At 46.3% G+C, this 20560-nt stretch overlaps 1 protein-coding gene and 1 long non-coding RNA gene across 8 annotated transcripts in view; one reads left to right on the top strand and one right to left on the bottom strand.

Annotated features, from left to right (window-relative positions):
* LOC117065893 overlaps positions 1 to 20560 on the bottom strand; it is an 88070-nt gene that overhangs the window by 54646 nt on the left and 12864 nt on the right. The window lies entirely within an intron of this gene.
* LOC117065896 lies at positions 11396 to 19665 on the top strand. The gene is made up of 2 exons (XR_004430081.1): positions 11396 to 16866; positions 17134 to 19665. It is a non-coding gene; the product is annotated as an uncharacterized LOC117065896 (long non-coding RNA).

Consider the following 20560-nt stretch of genomic DNA (forward strand, 5'->3'; position numbering starts at 1 on the left):
CATCTATTGAGGCCCTAAATTAAGTTCACAGAATTAGGCCTAAACTCCCCAGACAGTAGCCAAAGGTCTCAGACTCTGGCCCACTCCACCTGTCCACACCTGCCTCTCATCTTGACCTTCACTCACTTAACACAGTGCCCAAAGGGAGGTGCAGTTGACTGGACAGGCTGGCTTTGGCTTAAAGAATAGTCCCCAGACCAGCAGCATCAGCATCACCTGGGACTTGTTAGACCTCCTGAATTGGAGCCTGTGGGGTGAGACCCAGCAAACTGTGTTTTAACAAGTCTAGGTGATTCTGGTTGCAGTAAAGTTTGAGAACCACTGGGTGAGTCATCCTCTGAGCCCAGGTTGCCCTTCTCAGCCATTCTCTGCCTGTTGTAATCTCAACCACCTTTCGAAGCTCAGCTCAATACCATTTCTTTCGGGAAGCCCCCATAGTCCCCCAATTACTTGTGAAGGCCTCTTCCTCGAACTGACAGCACCTTTGTCACCCCATCCCCCATTCTAGTGAAAGACCTTCATTTCTGCTTCTCCTTTGCAGCATGTATTTTCTGCTTTGTTTTATAGTAAACTTTGAGCAGTTGTTAACTGCCTTCCCACACCGATTCCCCTCTAACACACAAATGTTACTGTGTAAAGGCCATGTCGTACTTCACTCATTCTTTTTTATTTTGTATTTTTGAAACAAGGTCTTGCTCCGTCGCCCAGCCTGGAGTGCAGTGGCATGATCTTGGCTCACTGCAACCTCTGACTCCTGGGCTCATGCCATCCTCCCACCTTAGCCTCCCAAGTAGCTGGGATTACAGGCCCATGCCACTATGCCTGGCTAATTTTTGTATTTTTAGTAGAGATGTTGGCCAGGCTGGTCTCGGTCTTGAACTCCTGGCCTCAAGTGATCTGCCCACCTTGACCTCCCAAAGTACTGGGATTACAGGAGTGAGCCACCGTGCCTGGTGCAATTTGCTCATTCTTTGAATAAACATCCGCTGAGGATCTGCTCTACATGGTGGGGGCTGTGCTAGGCACTGTGGTTCAGACAAAAGGTGCACCCTTATCCTTATCATCCAGGAGTCAGTGGGGGAGAATGGCAAGGTGGCTGGCAATTGCAATACTTTGAGTTGCACTGAGATAGAATACTTCTGACCACAGGGGGCCTCCTCAGGCCCCTCCCTGTCAGGACTCTGTTCTAACTTCCATCACCAGAGACTAATTTTTTTTTTTTTTTGAGACGGAGTCTCACTCTGTTGCCCAGGCTGGAGTGCAGTGGTGCCATCTCGGCTCACTGCAAGCTCCGCCTCCCAGATGCACGCCATTCTCCTGCCTCAGAATCCTAAGTAGCGGGGACTACAGGCGCCTACCACCACGCCCGGCTAATTTTTTTTTTTGTATTTTTAGTAGAGATGGGGCTTCACCGTGTTAGCCAGGATGGTCTCCATCTCCTGACCTCGTGATCCGCCTGCCTCGGCCTCCCAAAGTGCTGGGATTACAGGTGTGAGCCACCACGCATGGCCACCAGAGATTAATTTTACCTGTTTTTGCTTTTTGTTTGAGACAGGGTCTTGCCCTGTCGCCCAGGATGGAGTGCAATGATACAATCATAGCCCACTGCAGCCTCGAATGCCCATACTCAAGCAATCCTCCCACCTCAGCCTCTTGAGTAGCTAGGACTACAGGCATGTGCCACCATGCCCAACTATTTTTTTTTTTAAGAGACAGAGTCTTGCTATGTTGCTCAGGCTGGTCTCAAACTCCTGATCTCAAGCATTCCTCTTGTCTTGACCTTCCAAAGTGCTGGGATTACAGGTATAAGCCACCGCACCTGGCCAATTTTATCTGTTTTTAAACTTCATATAAATAGAATCATACAATGTACCTTCTGGGTGTCTGGCTTCTTCCCACTCAACATTATCTGTATGATCCATGTATGCTGTTATGTATGGACACAGTTTGTTCTTTTTTAAGATTGTTGTGTTGTATCCCATTGTGTGGATATGACACAATTTAACCATTCTGCTGTTGATGACCATTTGTGTTGTTTCTAGTTTGGGGCTCTTATGAAAAAGGGTACTATTAGACATAAGACAGAAACATTTTAGTTTATGTCCGCTGGTGGACATTTGTACTCATTCCTCTTGAGTGTGTACCTAGAGGTGGAACTCATAGTTTATGGAATGGGTATAGTCTTAGCTTTAGTAGATACTACCAAATAGTTTTCCAAAGTGATTGTATCAATGTACACTCCCACCAGCATATAAAAGAGTTTGCCAACATTTGGTATTATCAATCTTCAATTTTAGTCCTTTCTGTGGGTATAGAGTGGCATTTTACACATTTTAATTTGCTTATTGGCTATTTATATATCCACTTTTAACACATTCCTGTTTAAGACTTTTGCCTATTTGCTTTTTTCTCATTGACTTGCAGGAGTTCTTTGGACCTTCTGGATACAAGCCCCAGTCCTCTGTCGGGTATGTTACTCAGAATATCCTCTCTTCTCCCAGTCTCTGGCTTGTTTTTTTACTCTTCCTTTTTGTTGAGATGGAGTCTTGCTCTGTCACCCAGGGTGGAGTGCAGTGGCATGATCTCGGCTCACTACAACCTCTACCTCCTGAATTCAAGCAATTCTCCTGCCTCAGCCTCCCAGGTAACTGAGACTACAGGTACCCACCACCATGCCCGGCTAATCTTTGTATTTTTAGTAGAGACGGGATTTCACCATATTGGCCAGGCTGGTCTCAAACTCCTGACCTTGTGATCCGCCTGTCTCAGCCTCCCAAAGTGCTGGGAATACAGGTGTGAGCCACCGCACCTGGCCGCCTTTCCACCCTTTAATGGTATTTTTGATGAACAAAAGTTCATGAATGTTCAATTTACCCATCTTTCCATCTATGGCTAGTGTATCCTGCTTAATTAATCTTAATTCCAAGAAGTCCAGTTAACAGAAATAACAAAAATTACTAATATTAAAAAAGATAAAGAAGTGAAGGAAAAAATTGGATGGTGGGTGTGGGAGAAGGACTGCATCAGATCTTGAGAGTGTGTTCACTTGACTGTGCTGTGCAAAGCCCGGGCCTTGTCCTGTGTTGTGGTATGGATGGGAGCCGAACCTCCAGGCAGTGCAACAAACATGTGCCCTGTTTGGATCAGATGCTGTGCCAGGTGGTGGAAAGAGCTCTGTGGGGTGTAGGGGGATCCTGGCTCACTGGCTTAAGAGAAAGATCACTCCTTTTCATGTGTGTTAAGCTGGGTCTGACCCCCAAACCCTGGAGATTCCCTTTAGTCCAGGCCCTGTTCCTCTGTGCCAGAGCCTGCAAAGACAGCAGTGCTGACACTTGTCCAACTGGCTCACAAAGGGGAAATTCTCCCCTCCTTGAGTCACCACATAGACAGGAGGAGCTTCAAATAACAAGCGCTGGACTCCAAACGATCCCTATGCTCATTTCACTATGCTGCATCACTTTCAAAATCCCCTGTGATGCTTGTGGATGAAGTCTAGATCCAGAAACTTTCCCCATGTTTTCCCCAGTTTGAGTAGAACAATACCCTGGGAGTCACAAGCTACATCATACAACTGACTTCCCTAAAAGAAAAAAAAAAAAAGAGAGAGAGAGATCTTGGACTCAAGGTTATGAGCTTGCAGTGTGGGGTCCTACCCCCACCTCTTCTGCTGGGAGGTGTTGGTAGTAGGCTTGCCAAGAGGACCTCAATCTACCAGATGGACGCAAGCTGCCATCCACCTCCTCAGCATAAAGCCAGCTCCAGCACCTCTGGGGCAGTTTTCTTCCCATCCAGGGTCAAGCTCTTGGCAGCTTAGAGATGCAGTGTGCCAGTCCCAACACCATGGCTGTGTGTCACTGCAGATGAAGGCATACCTTTTTTCCAGGACGCGCAGTGACCCCAGTTGGCGGCAGACACTCATTTCTGATATTTTTGTACGCCATATCTTGGGTAAAACAACCACGCGATCTCTTAAGGACCCAGGTTCCTTGTTTGTCCCTGTTCCTCGCCCCTTACCACCACTTTTTCCATGTGCCACCTTCTCATAACAACTCAGAAGCCCAGGGTGGAGTCAAAGGGGTCTTTTAAATCCCCTAGTGGCATATGAAATTCTGGATGTTTGTGAATTTTCCTGGGGAAAGGGTCCATGTGTGCCATTAGATTCTGGAAGGGGTGTGTGACCTCAAAAAAAGGTAAGACCCCCTGGACCGAGTCCTCTTTAAATGGAAGTGCGTGGATTAGTTTGATAAAATTAATTTACAGTAATGAGCTATGTATCTTTAGCTAACTGCACTTCCAAAAAGACACCCAGGAAGGGAGAACGCTTAACTAAAATTATATTTCTTTTCTTTTTTCAGATGGAGTATTGCTCTTGTCACCCCCAGGCTGGAGTGCAGTGGCATGATCTCAGCTCACTGCAACCTCTGCCTCCCTGGTTCACGTGATTCTTGTGCCTCAGCCTCCTGGGTAGCTGGAATTAGAGGTGCCCACCACTGTGCCCAGCTAATTTTTGTATTTTTAGTGGAGATACAGTTTCACCATGTTGCCCAGGCTGGTCTTTAACTCCTGACCTCAAGTAATATACCCACCTTGGCCTCCCAAAGTGCTGGGATTACAGGCATGAGCCCCTGCACCTGACCTAAAATTATATTTCTAATGACAAAACTGAGGTACAGCTCGTACCTAAATAGAGGAGAATGACATTAAGCCACTCTCACCACTACACAAGACCAATTTTTCTGGTCTAGATGACTTTTTGGAGACTCCTGGAGCAGGAACAAGGGGTTAGTGACTACGATGCGTCAAAAGAGACACAGGCATTTCTCAGATAAACCTCAGCTCTTCCAGCTTGAGAGAAGGAAACATTCCCAACATGATTTAGGGGCCCAAGGACCCTGTTTCCACCATCATATCAGATTGTCATATGGGAAGGGTGTTCCTAGAGCACACACTCCCTCCCGAAAGGGCTGAGTCCCCAGAAGACCTATGTCTGCTCCATCCTGGGTCCCTCCTCTCTCCTGGTGACAAGATACAGCTGCCTGTATGAGTGGCAGTCTGGGGCCTCCTCCTTCCTCCCTCTGCAACACCCCACTCCTCCCTCCTTCACCCCCCACATACACACTGGGTTCTTCCTCCCCTGCTCTCTCTCAAGAAGCGGGCCCCTGCCCCCACTCACAGTCAGAAGGAAGTGATTCTGCAAGGCCTCCCAGGGACTCCCAGGATTGGCTCAAGGTACCAGATTGTTAAATAAGTGGGATTTTTTCAGTGTTTGTAGAAACTGTTGTTTAAAAAGATATAACCATCCAAACTGTTTATGTAACCCTTGGGAAGTCTCAACAGATATGGTTCCCTATTTATAACTGTGGCCGGGACTTAAAAAATACAAGTGGAGGGGGACTGTCAAAATTGGAGAGGTTGTCACGTTACAGTTGTAGGCTTGCATAACTCAGTTCGTAATTTGCTCTAATTTGAGAAGTTTCTTTTTATTCACTTTTCTCCTTTTCTGGCTTTCTCTTCCTTTGTTGTCCACTGCTGTGCACCACACACTCCCGACATTTTCCGAGAACATCAGAACTATTTCTCTGAAGTGGAGGTTCAAAATAGGGGTTTTTAGAATGACCCAATAATAATGAACGCTAAAATTCATTTCAAAGCCTAGGACTATTCTATTCGTACTGATATTCCTAGTCTATTGTCATGCGCATCCGTCCATGTGAAGAGACCACCAAACAGGCTTTGTGTGAGCAATAAAGCTTTTTAATCACCTGGGTGCAGGCGGGCTGAGTCCGAAAAGAGAGTCGGCAAAGGGAGATGGGGTGGGGCCGTTTTATAGGATTTGGGTAGGTAAAGGAAAAGGAATTTCACAAGGTAATGTCATCAGTTAAGGCAGAAACTGGCCAACTGGATGTGTATGTGCAGGTCACAGGGGATATGATGGCTTAGCTTTGGCTCAGAGGCCTGACATCTATGAAGATAAACATAGCTGTCTTCTCCCCCCAGCCCCTACACCTGCAGGTGCCTGCTCTGTCTCTGGGTTGTCCGCTCTGGAGGCAGGTGTCAGACCACCTGGTCTCACTTTCCAATCTCTGGATCTATGGCAACAGAATCCACAGGTCCCTATTCCCATACAGGGGGAATGCAAAGTTGCTGGGGGACAATCACAGTGCAAAGCTGAGATCTGGGCTTCTTTCTAGAGCCATTCTGAGGTCTTCATCACTCACACCAATAATCCAACTAAAACCTGGCTCTTGTAGGAACACATCCTCTTCTTTATGAGTGAGGCTGTTCTTTGAGTTAACATAGTAGCAGCTTCATTCACAGATCTTTCTGGCAAAAAAGAATCTGATGAGAGCTATGCCTCCACCAAAGGCACAGTTTGATAACACTTTGGGGAAGGCTGGTTCATAACTCCTGAAGAGTCTGTGATAAGAACCTCTGGCCCACAGGCTTCTTCACACTGCACAACCTCCAAAAATCCCTAACCACTGCTAATAGCTAGAAGGAGGATAGTGACTGTTCCCAACACAAAGAGATGACAAACATTTGAGATGGTGGATATGCTAATTACCCTGATCTGATCACTGTACAAAATATGTACTGAAACATCACTCTGTACCTCATAAATATGTATAATCATTATAACACATAATAATTATGAGGTCTCAATGATAATACATAATAATTATACATTTATGGGGTACATAGTGATGTTTCAATATGTATAAATTGAAGTGGTTTCAATTATGTATAATTTTAACTACATTAAAAATTAAAGAAAAATAAATTTTAAAAAACAACAACAAAAAATTCTTAACTGCTGTCAAGCTAGCACTGACAACTGAAGCCTCAGCCCAGAACCTCTCTGCTTCCACCTGTGCCAAGCACCCTAAGAGGGAAGGCAGAGGCACACAGCCCTTACACCTTGGAAGGGTTTCCTCTGAGGGCCTGACAGATTGAAGGGGTTGAAGATGAGTGGAGGGTGTGGCCATCTCAGCTCTAACCTCCTTCTGCTGAGGGACAGTAGCCAAGGAACATCCTGGTAGATCCAAAGGAAGGTGGAGAGTCCCTCTCTGTCCTCTCTACCCACCTCATCCCCACCAAGCCCTGATGTCACTCCCTGCTGTGTCCACCCCGGAAACCCTTGACCACTTCCCACAGGTCCACTCCCAGGGAAGTTCTTTAACTGGTGGGTGTGGGAAAGAGGAAGAGGAAAAATATCATTTCTACCTTCCCAACTCCTTGTATCCCATGAGCCTCCAGTATTAAAATGATTACCCATCTGACCTGGAGCTCTTATCCTAGGTATAATAATGGCTCTTTTTATACCCATAAGGAAAATGGGTAATGAAGAAATGCAAAATCCCAACTCATGAAAATGTGGTTGAAAAAGGGAAGACCCATAAAAGTTCTCATTTGTTGACCAGAGACAATAAAATGATTACTTAAAAAAAAAAACAAAAACCCAGCTCTGGGATCTTTTCAAATAATGGAGGAAAATAAAAACAGGGAAAGATGTGCTCTAGTCTTAGAACTCCAATGCGGCCCCAGACTGGTGAACCCCAACAACAGTCAATCCCCATCCTCAGCAGCCTTCTGCCCACCTCACCCCACCAACACGAGGTCCCAGACAACTCAACAAACACTTATCGACCATGTACCGTGCGCTTCCAACCATTCCAGGAGTTGGAATTCTGCAACCTCAAGGTGCTTTGGGAGGAGCAGGGAAACAGCTCAGTCAACATGAACTGTGTGCTGACATTTTGCTAGCTTTAGAGGAGACAAAAATCTGAGAAAAAAACAGCTAAGAATACTCCAACCTGGGAAGAACTAATCTACACATAGCACCATAGGAGCAAGGAACAATTAATTCTACATGGTGAGGTCAACCAGAGAAGGTGTTTGTTTAAGTTGGGCCTTGACGGATTTTGCTGGGTATAACTGGGAAGGAGTGGTATTCCAGGCAGAAAGAACTGAGTGAGCAAAGGTCAGGGTTGGGGGTGGGATGGGCAGTTGGTCGTGTGTGATACGGCGTGTAGTCAGGTCAGTGTTGCCAGAACACAGGGTCGGAGAGCAACAGCAAAGGAGGTAAGGCTAAAAGGCAGGCTGCAGTTTATGACAGCCATGAACACATGCCATTCAGAGGACCTGCTGCATGGAGTGCAGACAGCTGACAGGCTGCAGCCTCGGATCCACCACACCCTTCAAGTCAGACCATGTTGCCTCCTGGGTGGCCCCCAGCCAGTGGCAGAACATGGCATGATTGCTCCGGCCTGTCCATTTCTGCCCGAAGTGGGACTCTTCCCCTGGGCAATCTTTGGCTGGAACTCCCCGCTGGGCTGGTTGAGACATTCTTACACAGTAAGAATCACAGTCTGATGCTCTTTCAACAGAATTATCCTTCCCTCTCTTGCGTCCCAGGAGTTAGATCTGGACTGCAGTCTGAAAGCTGTCTTTTCTCTCCGTACTTCTGCTCCTTTCTCCTTTATCTTTCATAGGCATTAGCTCTTTTTCCCCTCAATAAATCTTCTGCACTTTTCATTATGTTTTGGTGTCTGCTTCCTAGAGGACTCCAACTGGGAAGGGCCTTGGATGAATGTTTGGGTTTCACTGGCAGTGAGGAGCCATTGAGGTATTTTAAACAGGGTAAGCCATGGTCAGATCTGAGTTTCATAAAAGCAATTCTAGCACCAGGGTGAAGAGCCGGGGGGTGGGGGAGACAGGGAAGCAATGGGCAATGAAAAGACCATTTAAAAGGATGCTGCACTGATTGGTACAAGGTTTCAACAAGGGACAACTGGAAGTATATACAACTTACTATGTATATACCCTTTAACTCAACAGTCTCAATTTTAGAAATCTATTTTATAGAAACACTAGCACAAATGCATAAAAGTATAAAAATGAGGATGTAGTGGCCTATAAATGTTATCAGGACTTTGGAAAACTTCGTGGTCATCTGTAGGGGAGGAGATGAAATAGCTGTACATCTATGTGGTAGAATACATACCAAGTAGTCTTTAAAAAGAAGACAGCAGGTCTCTATGTACTGTCATAGAGAAATACACACAATAGACTGCTATTTGTAAAAAGCCAGTTGCTAGCCGGGAGCGGTGGCTCACGCCTGTAATCCCAGCACTTTGGGAGGCTGAGGTGGGTGGATCATCTGATGTCAAGAGTTCGAGCCCAGCCTGGCCAACATGGTGCAACCTCGTCTCTACTAAAAATACAAAAATTAATTGGGCGTGGTGGCGGATGCCTGTAATCCCAGCTACTTGGGAGGCTGAGGCCAGAGAAACACTTGAATCCGGGAGGTGGAGGTTGCAGTGAGCCAAGGTTTTGCCACTGCACTCCAGCCTGGGCAACAGAGTGAGACTCCGTCTCAAAAAAAAAAAAAAAAAAAAAGCCAGTTGCTGTACAAAGTATATAGCATGCTCACATTTTCATGAACAAAGCTGTGCATATGTATATTTATAAAGATCCACACTTGTTTGTATAAATAAGTCTGGAAAGAGATATATCAACTGTTGACAGAGGTCACCTCTTGAAGGTGGTAGGGCTTTCACTTTTTACTTTCTATGTTGTTTTTATTTTGCTTGGTGCTTTTCTATATTTTCCACTTCTTAAAATGATGAATATGGTTCATTTCTCTTATCAGAACACAAATTTTTAATTTAAAAAGTTTCATATCTACTTGGAAAACCATATAAAAATTATTTATATTGTATTTCCAGAGAAGAAATAACAAAAAGCTCCTAGAATAGTTGGGAGAGATGAGCTGGAATAGAACTGAACACAGGGTGGTGAAGACAGAGGTTCCAGAAGAAGCCAAGAGTGCTATCTTGAGCAGTGGGCAGGTGACCCACAGAAGGGCAGTGGGTAGGAAGTAGGAGTGAGAGGGGTCTATGCTGAATGTGCCAGCCTTCAGGAGGCTCAGGCCAAGACAGGGTGTACAAACAGGAGGTGACGCTGGCTCCTGCTTTAGAACTCAGGAGAGTATTTAGGTCTAAACACTCATGACCTACAAAAGATTAAAAACTTACTAACAGTACTCACCAATGGACTAAAATGCTAATTGTAAACAGTGAAGTCATTGAAAAACCAGAAAAATATTGGTGAATACTTATCTAAGGGGAGAAGAATTTTGATAAAAGAGCAAACAGCATTTTAAAGGACTAGAAATTTTAGCTATATTAAAAACAAACACCAAGACTTTAAAAACAGAACTCATAAACAAAATCACAAGGCAAGCAAAAACAAGGGATTATATTTACAGCAACAGCAACAGAAAGGACATGTCCTTCATATATAAAAAACATATGGCTGGGTGTGGCTCACACCTGTAATCCCAGCACTTTGAGAGGCCGAGATGGGCGGATCACTTGAGGTCAGGAGTTTGAGACCAGCCTGGGCAACATGGTGAAACCCTGTCTCTACTAAAATACAAAAATTTAGCTGGGCATGGAGGCTTGCACCTGTAAGGCCAGCTACTCAGGAGGCTGAGGAAGGAGAATCGCTGGAACTGAGGAGGCAGAGATTGCAATGAGCTGAGATTGCACCACTGCACTCCAACCCAGGAGACAGAGTGAGACTTCATAAAAAAAAAAAAAAAAAAAGTGAAAAACAAAACAACAACAACAACAACAAAACCCAAAAAACACAGATGAATTTTTAATCAGTAATAAAAATACATACTCCAAAGAAAAACAGCACTGGAGCTGGGCATGGTGGTATATGCCTGTAATCCCAGCTACTCAAGGGGCCCAGGTGGGAGGATTGCTTGAGCCCAGGAGTTCAAGACCAGCTTGGGCAACATAGCAAGATCCCATCTCTATAACAAATAAGTTAGCTAGGTATGGTGGTGCATAGCTGTAGTTCCAGCTACTCTGGAGGCTGAGGTAAAAGGACTGCTTGAGCCCAGGAGTTCGAGGCTGCAATGAGCTATGATTGTGTCACTGCACTCCAGTCTGGTTGACAAAGCAAGGCCCTGTCTCTTAAAAAAAGAAAGAAAAAGAAAAACGCATTGATTATGGTATTTTGTATTATAAACATTATTTTGTATTGGTTAGAATTTTGTTCAGTTACACACAACAGAAAACAACAGTGGCTTAAACAAGATGGGAGTTTATTTCTTTCTCGCATTGAAAAAAAAAGTCCAGAAATGGTCAGTTCAGGGCTGGTTTGGTGGCTCCAGGTGTCACCAGGGACCTACGCTTCTTCTGGCTCATCCTGCCCCTATTCCTAAAGTGCAGCTGTCATCCTCATGTCTTGTGGTGGTTGCTAGAGTGATAGTCACTGCATCCTCATTTAAGAAAGTAAGATGGAGAAAAGAGGGTGAATAGAGGGCACACCCCCTCCTGTTAAGGAGCTGGCTTCGAAGTCCCATATGACACTCACTCGCATCCATTGTCCAGAACTCAGCCACATGATCATACTTAGCTGCAGAGTTGCCAGGGGAATATAGTTTTTAGCTGGGTGGAAAAGGGATCAGCAAAAAATTGGTTTTGTTACTAACAAAGAGGGAATGGATACTGTAGAGCAATGAGCAGTTTCTAACATACACGTGAACAAAATTATCAAAAAAAATACAAAAAGTAAAAGATTTCAGGGTCAACCTTACCAACAGTCAAATATAAGTGAAGCAGGCCTTTTATGGTCTTGTCTGGCTAAGGTATTGAAGAGCTTGCCAGACAAGTCGTGAAGACAGTCAAGAGCTGACTGTCTTCATGAGAACCTTGGGACAGTGCACATGAACAGAACAGAGTTTCAAGGTAAAAATGGCCCTTTCTCCCCAACTAGGTGGCTCAGGGACCCAAGGGCAACTTCCTGGCTGTTCCCCCAAAGTCTCCCTCCAACTCCCAAGTGACATCAGATTCTGTAAATGCTGGGAAGTAGAGAAAATTCTGTACCCAGGGATTCTCTAACTAAACTATGGCTAAAATTAAATTTTAGGTGTTTTTGAAAGTTCCTTAAAAAAAGTAATATCCTCATGCAAACTGAATCAGCAGTTTCAGAACTTAAAAAAAAAAAAAAAAAGAACCTCTGTCGTGTTCTTGGGGTATCACAAATTAAACAAGAAAACCAGCCACTGAAATAAGGACCAGTGTTTGGATACTACACGGTGGTGATGTTAGGCAACCTCAAAGTATGTCTTCTGGCAAATTCAGGACTTTACGTGAGCTCCCACAGATGGTGATGTCAATGCCACCACCCTTCAGAAGGCACAGAGAAGGAAGGTGCAGAGCACACGGCAAGTGTGGACTCCACAGGCTTCTGAAGTTCACAGGCCTATTTTGAATAGTTAGTGTGCCTTTCTCCATCCAGACCACCACCAGTTACCTCTCACGATTTATTTGAAAGCACTTACTTCTAGTGTTTGCTCTTTTTAAATGGTTGCTGATTGGGAAAAATACCAGAGTAAACTGATGTTTCATGGCACATACCACCACGTGTCTGGGGGAGACGATCTTTAGGGCATGGGAAACAATATGATATAGTGACGAAACGCGCCCATGCTTTGGAATCAGAAACACCTGGATCTGAGACCTAGCTCTGTGGTTTACCAGCTGTGTGTTCTGGGACAAGTTATTACACTTCTCTGGGGCTCCGCTTCCTTGTCTTAAGATGGGCTAATACAGTGCTTACCTCATTGTATCATCAAGTTGGGCAGGAAACAGATGGTGAACTTGAACTGGGACTGTTTACAAAGATATGGGGAGGGCTTAGGGAAATGAAGATGAGACAGTGAAGCATTTGGGGCTAGCAACAATGGGGAGCTGTTACCACTCCTAACCTAAAGTTATGAAAGAAGGGAATAAATAGGTAAGGGGACCCAAAGGAGGCAGCTAATTGGAAGGGTGTCTGGCTGGAGCTGTGGGCTCCAGTGGAGGATGCAGTTGGCCTAACGTGACCCGATGGGGACCTGGGGGAATAACTTAACCACTTGCCCTCCTCGGGGAACTCCTGACATCATCTTCCTGTGTCCTTCCATCTCTCGCTAATGCTCCCCATGGACCAAATCTAACCAGAATCCGGAGGCAAGATAGATGAGCCATGTGGCCCATTCAGGTCAGCCTCCCAGCCCAGAGCAGGTAGAGAGGACAGACAGTGGATCTGCAGGAGTAAATAGAAGATTAAACAAAATAGAGACCGTGATGAGGTTAGCATCATGCCTGGAACATAGTAAGTCCACAAGCCCTCAACAAATGTTAATTTATGTTGGACTTTGCACTCTCTGTCTGCCTGTTTTGCTTATTGCTTACTTCCTGGTTTTCATCAGCTCACGTATAGTTGAGATAACTTCCAAATAATCAAGTATTATCATCTATATTGCAGTGTTATGAAGTAGTAATGAGTGTATAAAAAAGATAACCAGGGACTCTGGGGATAAGAGATGACAGAGGGAAACAGAAGAAGGAGAGTACGTAAGAGAAAAGGATGGAGAAAACTGTATGTTCCCTATGAGGCTGGAATGAACGCAAGATTATCTTACTTTAAAATCAAATAATGCACTTACTGGGATGTGATAACAGTGCATTTGCAATTTTACAGCCCAGTAAGACTTGCCAGAAAGGGATTTTGCAAGGAAGGTCTTCCTGCCCTAAAAGCCATACCTAGTGCTTACTTCTAGATTAATAGGTCTTAACCCATCATGTCTGCTCCCCAAAACCAAGTAGTCAAATGTGTTAATCTGGATATTGAAATACCTGCATGTTCCTGCCTAGGTGCCTGGGTCAGGTGAAAGTTCTATTCTGATTTGGGAAATGGCTACAGTGTGTTGGTCCTCACATGGGATAGCTCCCAGGTAGGAAGGGAGCCCCAGAGAGTAGTCTGAAGAGTGGCTCATAAACTCAGTGTCCTTTCCTCCAGCCTTTACCAGCTGCTGACTTGGCCCCTTAGGAATCTGTCTTCATTCCACAAGCTATTCTCCAGTGTCTGGTTCAGGCACCAGAGCAAAGCATTCCAGGCTTTCTGTGATTGGTCCTGGCCACCTGTTCCATCTCCAAGACCCTCCAGCATCCTTCTCTCATTTGCTTACCCTATGCTCCAGGCCTTGGCACAGGCCACTCTCTGTGTCTGGGACATACACTCTCCTCCTGGCTAACCTTCCTCAGCCTCCAGGACGTTTCAAGTGTCCTCTCCTCTGAGAGCCTTGCTGGACTGCCCACGGGGAGTTGGGAAGCCCTTCCACATGCTCCTGTTAGCCCTCTTTGATTCTCTCACTCACAGTACTTCCACACTGTCTTGGTTTCCTGGCTCATCTCTCCCAACACACTGGACACCCCTTGAGAAGAGACTTGATATATTCGTCTTGATTTTAATGTCATCCAGCAAAATTCCTGGCACTCAGAGGGCATGCAATAAAGCTTTGGTGAATGAATGTTCAGAGCGTAATTCAGAAAATAAGCAAAAAAGTGCCACAAACACCAAAGCACCAAGTTAACCAAGCTATATGTTCTAGAACATTCTTCTTCTCCTCCTGTCACTCTAGCTCTCCTGCGCCTACAGCAGACAGGACAGAGTCTGCTCTTTCACCTGCTCTTTTCTAGTCTTTTCTTTCAGGTATCCCTTGAAATGCCACTTCCTCAGAGGCTATCCCTGACTACCCAATCCAAAGCAGTCAGTCTCTTGATGACACTTCAGTCTATTTTAATTTGTTAGAGAGCACTTACTGCTAGCACCAATGTTTTACTTCTGTGTTTTCTTTCTATCTCCACCATTATGCTGTAGCTCCATTTGAGCAGGGACCTTGTCTGCTCACTATTGTATGCCCAGCACCTAGCACAGTGTGTGGCAGAGAGTGAAGTGTTCATTAAATACTTGTTAAATGAATGCATGCCACTGTTACTGCATGCTGAGTTAATTTGATGTATGGCTTCTATCACTGCTGTCAGATTAGGTGCTCTAGAGAAACTCAGAAAGGGCTGAGTCTCCTCATGACATTGCAGGTTGGGAGGGAGACCTCAGTTCCCTTCCTGGGTCAAAGTGGGATATGCTGCCTGCTTGCAGCTTCCCTGTGGCCTGGACTTCCCCATGAAGGCCAGATGCTGAGCAATCCCAGCCCATGTGTCTGCAGGCTCCTAATACTGAAATGTTCCTCTAGCTTTCTGTGAGAGCAGCTGGAGCGGCCCATTGCCTACATTGATAGAGGAATGTGCCCAGGGCTCCTGGCTGGCCTGACACCCAGCAGGAGGCAGGCACAATAGCCAGCACAGTGAGGACACATCACACTTCTTCCTTTTCCCATAACCCTACGCTGAGAGTGCATGCAGCTGCCTGGTTGGGAGCAGAAACTGGCCTCACTTCCTGGGGCCTGCTGAGCAGACAATGTGGCTCTCTAGCTGTGGCACAGAAGAAGGCAAATCTTTACTAGCTGTGGCCTCACTCCCTGCCCCTCCCATTCCTGCAGAAATTGCTCTACCAGCTCAGCAGAGGGCTGGGTCTGGAATCTCTCACCTGTCCCTGGCCCTTCCTTTAAGCCCTCTGGTTTACTGGAAATCATAAACTGTGAGACACAGCTTTTATCACACCCTGAACAGTTCACTCTTAATATTTAATGCTGGAGGCTAAAACAACCAGAGACACTGGAGGCCTCCTGCTTACTCACAGTGACTGATGTTTGCACCTGGTAATTGAGGTCAGGTTGCTCCTCTTAAGTCACATGATTTGCGTCAAGGCAGGAAGGTGTCGGGGCCACTTGTTGCAAAGAGACCAGGAGGCGACCACAAAAACACTGCAAACCAGCCATGGCAGCAAAGGCTGTGCTTTCGTGGGAGCCAGCCCTAGGAGTGTGGAGCTGGGCTGGCAGCTGGTAAATGACCCTCTCGGGGCCTAAATAAACCCTCGCTTTTCACTCAGAGCAAGCTCCGGATGCCTTCCTCCCTCTAAAACACCTGCTGAATTGAATCACTTTCAATCCTTTCTGGAGTAGGATGAGGCATTAGTTAATTAACAAATTAATTAAGTGTACTGAATAGTCACCCAGAAGATACTCGTCACTTAAGGGTCTCCAAATCACAGTATAGGTCCCACCCTACCCAGATACCTAATCTTGTTCCAGGGGTTGCTTGACCTCAGGCATTTATCTCCTGGTTGTCATGGAATCTGCTCAGATAAACAGTAGCACACCAACCTGGCCCCTCTGCCAGCCTCAGATCCTTCTAAGAGCAGTGGAGCTCCCTGGTGGCCACCAGTCACCTGGGCTCCAGGCAGCCCAACACACATTCCCATACTGAGGTCTCTCGCATGGCCTCTCTAGGCACAAAGTAGGTGCTCAGTAAATGCTTGTGGCATGAAGGAACCTCCTGGAGTGTGTGAGTTCTCAGGCTTCAAGGCCCCTAGACAAGCAGATTTCTCTCCCCTATCACCATAGTCACCCCAGGGACTGCAGGGCAGGCCGAAATCAGCCAGTGACTCAGCTCCCTGGGCAATTCAGCTGGCCCACAGGCCACTTCCTCTGCTCCCCAGCACCGAAGGGATGCAGATCTGTGAGGAAGGAGCCAGCTGCAGGCACGCAGCTTGAGGGCAGGTGGGCATGATGTCTGGCTACCACTCGCACTGGACGCCACACACAGCCAGGGTGGCAGAAGGCCCCACCCACCATGTGCCAGTGGGACACCACCCTCATGATCTGCGTTTCCAGGTTTCCAAATGAGGACTGAGCACACTCTCAACATGGCTCTCCTAACTGCTCTCAAGGATGGACAGCTGGCCTCAAGGGGACACTGCAAAGGGGCTCTAGGAAGAAGCCACTGTCCCTCCAGACCATAAAAATGGCTACCAGGGGCAAAGCCAACAGTTTTCACTGTAAAGTTTCTCAAGAAAATCACAGATTTTCCCCCTCTGTGATGCTCAGCTCACCCTGGAAAGGAGGTAAGAAAGACCAGACTACCTGATCTCTCAAGGTCACCAAATTAAACCACTGTCCTGTTTAAAGGCAGGTAGTACAGAGGCCAGTGTTGGCTCTGGAATGGGACATGTGAAGCGTGGGTCTGCTGCAGGGTAGCAGTGTAGTCTTAGGCATTATTGAAACTGTTTCTAAATTTGGTTACATGAATGAAAGGGGCTAATTTATGTAACACTTTTAGTATAGGAAGCCCTCAATATAGCTTAGTTACTTAACTATTGTCTTCTTTGAAGGATGCTGAACTAAACAGAAGAGAAACAGGGAAATAAACAGCATGGCAACCTATATCAACAGAAACTTAATTATTCACCCTGGATAACTGAGTGTGTGAGTGTGACTGCAAATAACAATATAGCAAAGAGAAGTTTGAGATCTTTGGCTCAGTCATTCTAGAATCCTGAGTCACAGCAAATGCACAGCCTCCATGAGGCTGAGCCACATTTGAAAGCTGCTTCCACCCACAGACTGGTAGAGGCCACTGACATGCCTAACAATGATGATGATGATGATGACAAAAATAGCTACCACGGGCTACCATGTGCACACACATGTTAAGCAGTTCAAACAAGGTATTTTGTTTAATTCATACCACAAATCTTTGAAATAAGTATTCTTGTTCCCATTTTATAGAGGTAGAAACTGAGAGTTGAAGAGGCTGAATAATTTCTCAAGCACACTCCCAACTCACCCACCCACAAGCAAAAAGGCAGAGCCGGGATTCAAACACAAGTGTGACTATGTGTGGACATCTCCCCTGTGCTATGCTGCCTGAAGGAAAATTCTGAGTGATATTGTTTCTGGGAAAAATCCACCTGTGTAGTCTTTAAACCTACTCTGACAGGAGCAAGGGTCACCACTCTGTATCTAAGACCAGTGGGAACAGGAAACTGTGGAGCAGGCTGGTTAGGGGACAAGCCCAAAGTGACAAAGTTAGCAAAGGTGGACCTGGCACTCGGCACCACATCTGTTTTTCCATGCTCTTAACCACTATAACATACAGAGCCATTTTACAGAGATCAAGGACACAGGTAAAAGTGTTTTAAAAGTAAAAAAAAAAAAAAAAAAAAAGAGGGGAGGATGCATAAAATAAACATAAATCACCCCCCTCCCCTGCCTGGACATAACTCAGGGAACAGTCCCAACCCCCAGGAACCTTCTGTGGAAATTGTTCGCAGCATCGGAGACCTCCAACATAGAAATAACCCTCAATAAATCATTTCTTTCTTCCTCTTTCCCTTCAGGCAGGAATAATATTACTAACTGAATTGTACAGGTGAGACCAGGAAGGTCAAGCAAGGGGTGACCAGCTTAGGCCCTTGGCTGGCAGGTGAGGAGGAGACCGACCCAGCCTCCTAGCTCCTAGGGGAGGAAACAGTGATGACAAAGGCCCTTTCCATGGCCAAGGTGGAGCCCTTTCTACCAAAGGTTAAACGTTTTAATATAATATCCAAGTGCATCTTTTCCAACCTTAAAAACATATTTAATTTCCCTATAAAGCTGATTGGCACGCTCCTCCTCCTCCAAAGCTCTGTATTAGGCAGGGTTCATAGCTGTACGAACAGTGGTTAGTTCAGCCAGAAAAGGGATGATATAGGAGGATATTGGGTCTGGGAGGGCTGCAGATTTAGAGCCAGTCAGCCAGGAACAATGCCTGAAACACACCTTAGAGCTGGAGAAAGAAAGAAAGAAACCCTACCTTTCTTCAATAGCTGGCAAGGTGGCAAGGTCTGGCCCCATGCAGCCTCGGCTCTTCCTACTCTCCTCTCTCCCTAATGCATCACCCTACTCACTGCTTCCCTATGTTCCCTAAGTTCTATGAATTTGCCATTCCCTCTGCCTGCAACCTAGACATTCACACTGCTAGCTCCCTGGCTAGCTCAAATGCCAGGTTTCTGCACAAATGCTCCTCCTTAGAGAGGCCTTCCTGGACCTCTAGGTCTCTGGCCCTAGTACTCTATCCCCTCTCCCTACTCTCCTCTTCTACTTCACTTCTCCTTAACATTGTGTTACCCACTGGAATGTAAGCGGCATGAGGGCAGGGACTTGGGTTGTTTTGTTCCTTACTGTAAGCCCAGGGCCAGACCTGGAACAATTAGGGTGCTTAGTTATTTGCTGAACACTCTATGAAGGAATGACAAAGGAATGCATGGAGAACTTCAAAGTTCAACTCCTCCAACTTCAAACTTCAAACCCCCAACTCCTCCTGCCTATGCTGGAGGATTAGGGCAGTAACAGGAATCGACTTGTGCTGTGACTGCAGCTGTGCTGTCACCTTGCCTGGATCCGCATCAGCCCTGCAGCTCCCACTTTGGAGGAGACTTGCCCAGGGACCTGCTCTGAAGCTTCTCTGACAGCCTCTGCAGCTCTTGGAACTTATCTGGGCTGCTGCTGTGCAGACCATGGAGGCCTAGCTCAGTTCCTGCCCCTGCTTTCCTAGAGCCTCATGAAGACAGGGAAGTGACTTACCCAAAGTCCCCTTTCACCCTATAAACAGTTCAGCCTAGGGAGCAAGGCTGACACGCAAATGCAGCTATGTATAGACTCAGAGTCATCCAAGGTCAGGGCTGGGTGGAGCCTTGGTCACATGCAGGCCAACCTGTGTCTGGAGATAATGCAAGCCAGTGCAGACGTGAGCGTGTACATGGACTCTGCAGTCTGGCAGATCCAACCCCCGCCCACCAACTGTGTGACCTTGGAGAATTATTTGAAAAGATAGTATATGAAAAGCAGATGTAAAATGGAAATAAAAGTTCCTATTTCAAACAGTCAGTTGTCCCCCATTCAGAAGCCTATTACAAGGCCGGGCGCAGTGGCTCAAGCCTGTAATCCTAACACTTTGGGAGGCCGAGATGGGTGGATCACGAGGTCAGGAGATGGAGACCATCCTGGCTAACATGGTGAAACCCCATCTCTACTAAAAAATACAAAAAACTAGCTGAGCGAGGTGGCTGGCGCCTGTAGTCCCAGCTACACGGGAGGCTGAGGCAGGAGAATGGCGGGAACCCGGGAGGCGGAGCTTGCAGTGAGCTGAGATCCGGCCACTGCACTCCAGCCCCCGCAACAGAGCAAGACTCCGTCTCAAAATAAATAAATAAATAAATAAATAAAGAAGCCTATTACAGTTGTCCCTCAGCATCTTCAAGGGATTGGTTCCAGGACAGCCCCTCAGATACCAAAAGCTATGATGCTCAAATTCTTCATAAAAAATGGTGTAGGGCTGGGTACAATGGCTCGTGCCGGTAATCCCAGCACTTTGGGAGACTGAGGTGGGTGGATCACATGAGGTCAGGAGTTCGAGACCAGCCTCGCCAACATGGTAAAATCCTGTCTCCTCTAAAAATACAAAAAATAGCCAGGCTTCCTGGCTCATACTTGTAGTCCCAGCTACTCGGGAGGCTGAGGCATGAGAATTGCATGAACCCGGGAGGCAGAAGTTGCAATGAGCCAAGATTGCACCACTGCACTCCGGCCTGGGTGACAGAGTGAGACTTCATCTCAAAAACAAAAAACAAACAAACAAAAAATGGTGTAGCATAGTTAGCCCTCCATATCCACAGGTCCACACACAGAACCTGCTGGTATGGAGGGCTGGAGGGCCAACTGTGCTTCCTATTCTTTTTTTTTTTTGAGACGGAGTCTCCTCTGTCACCCAGGCTGGAG

The sequence above is a fragment of the Trachypithecus francoisi genome, unplaced genomic scaffold, assembly GCF_009764315.1.
Source record: "Trachypithecus francoisi isolate TF-2019V2 unplaced genomic scaffold, Tfra_2.0 Lachesis_group2, whole genome shotgun sequence".
NCBI lineage: Eukaryota > Metazoa > Chordata > Mammalia > Primates > Cercopithecidae > Trachypithecus > Trachypithecus francoisi.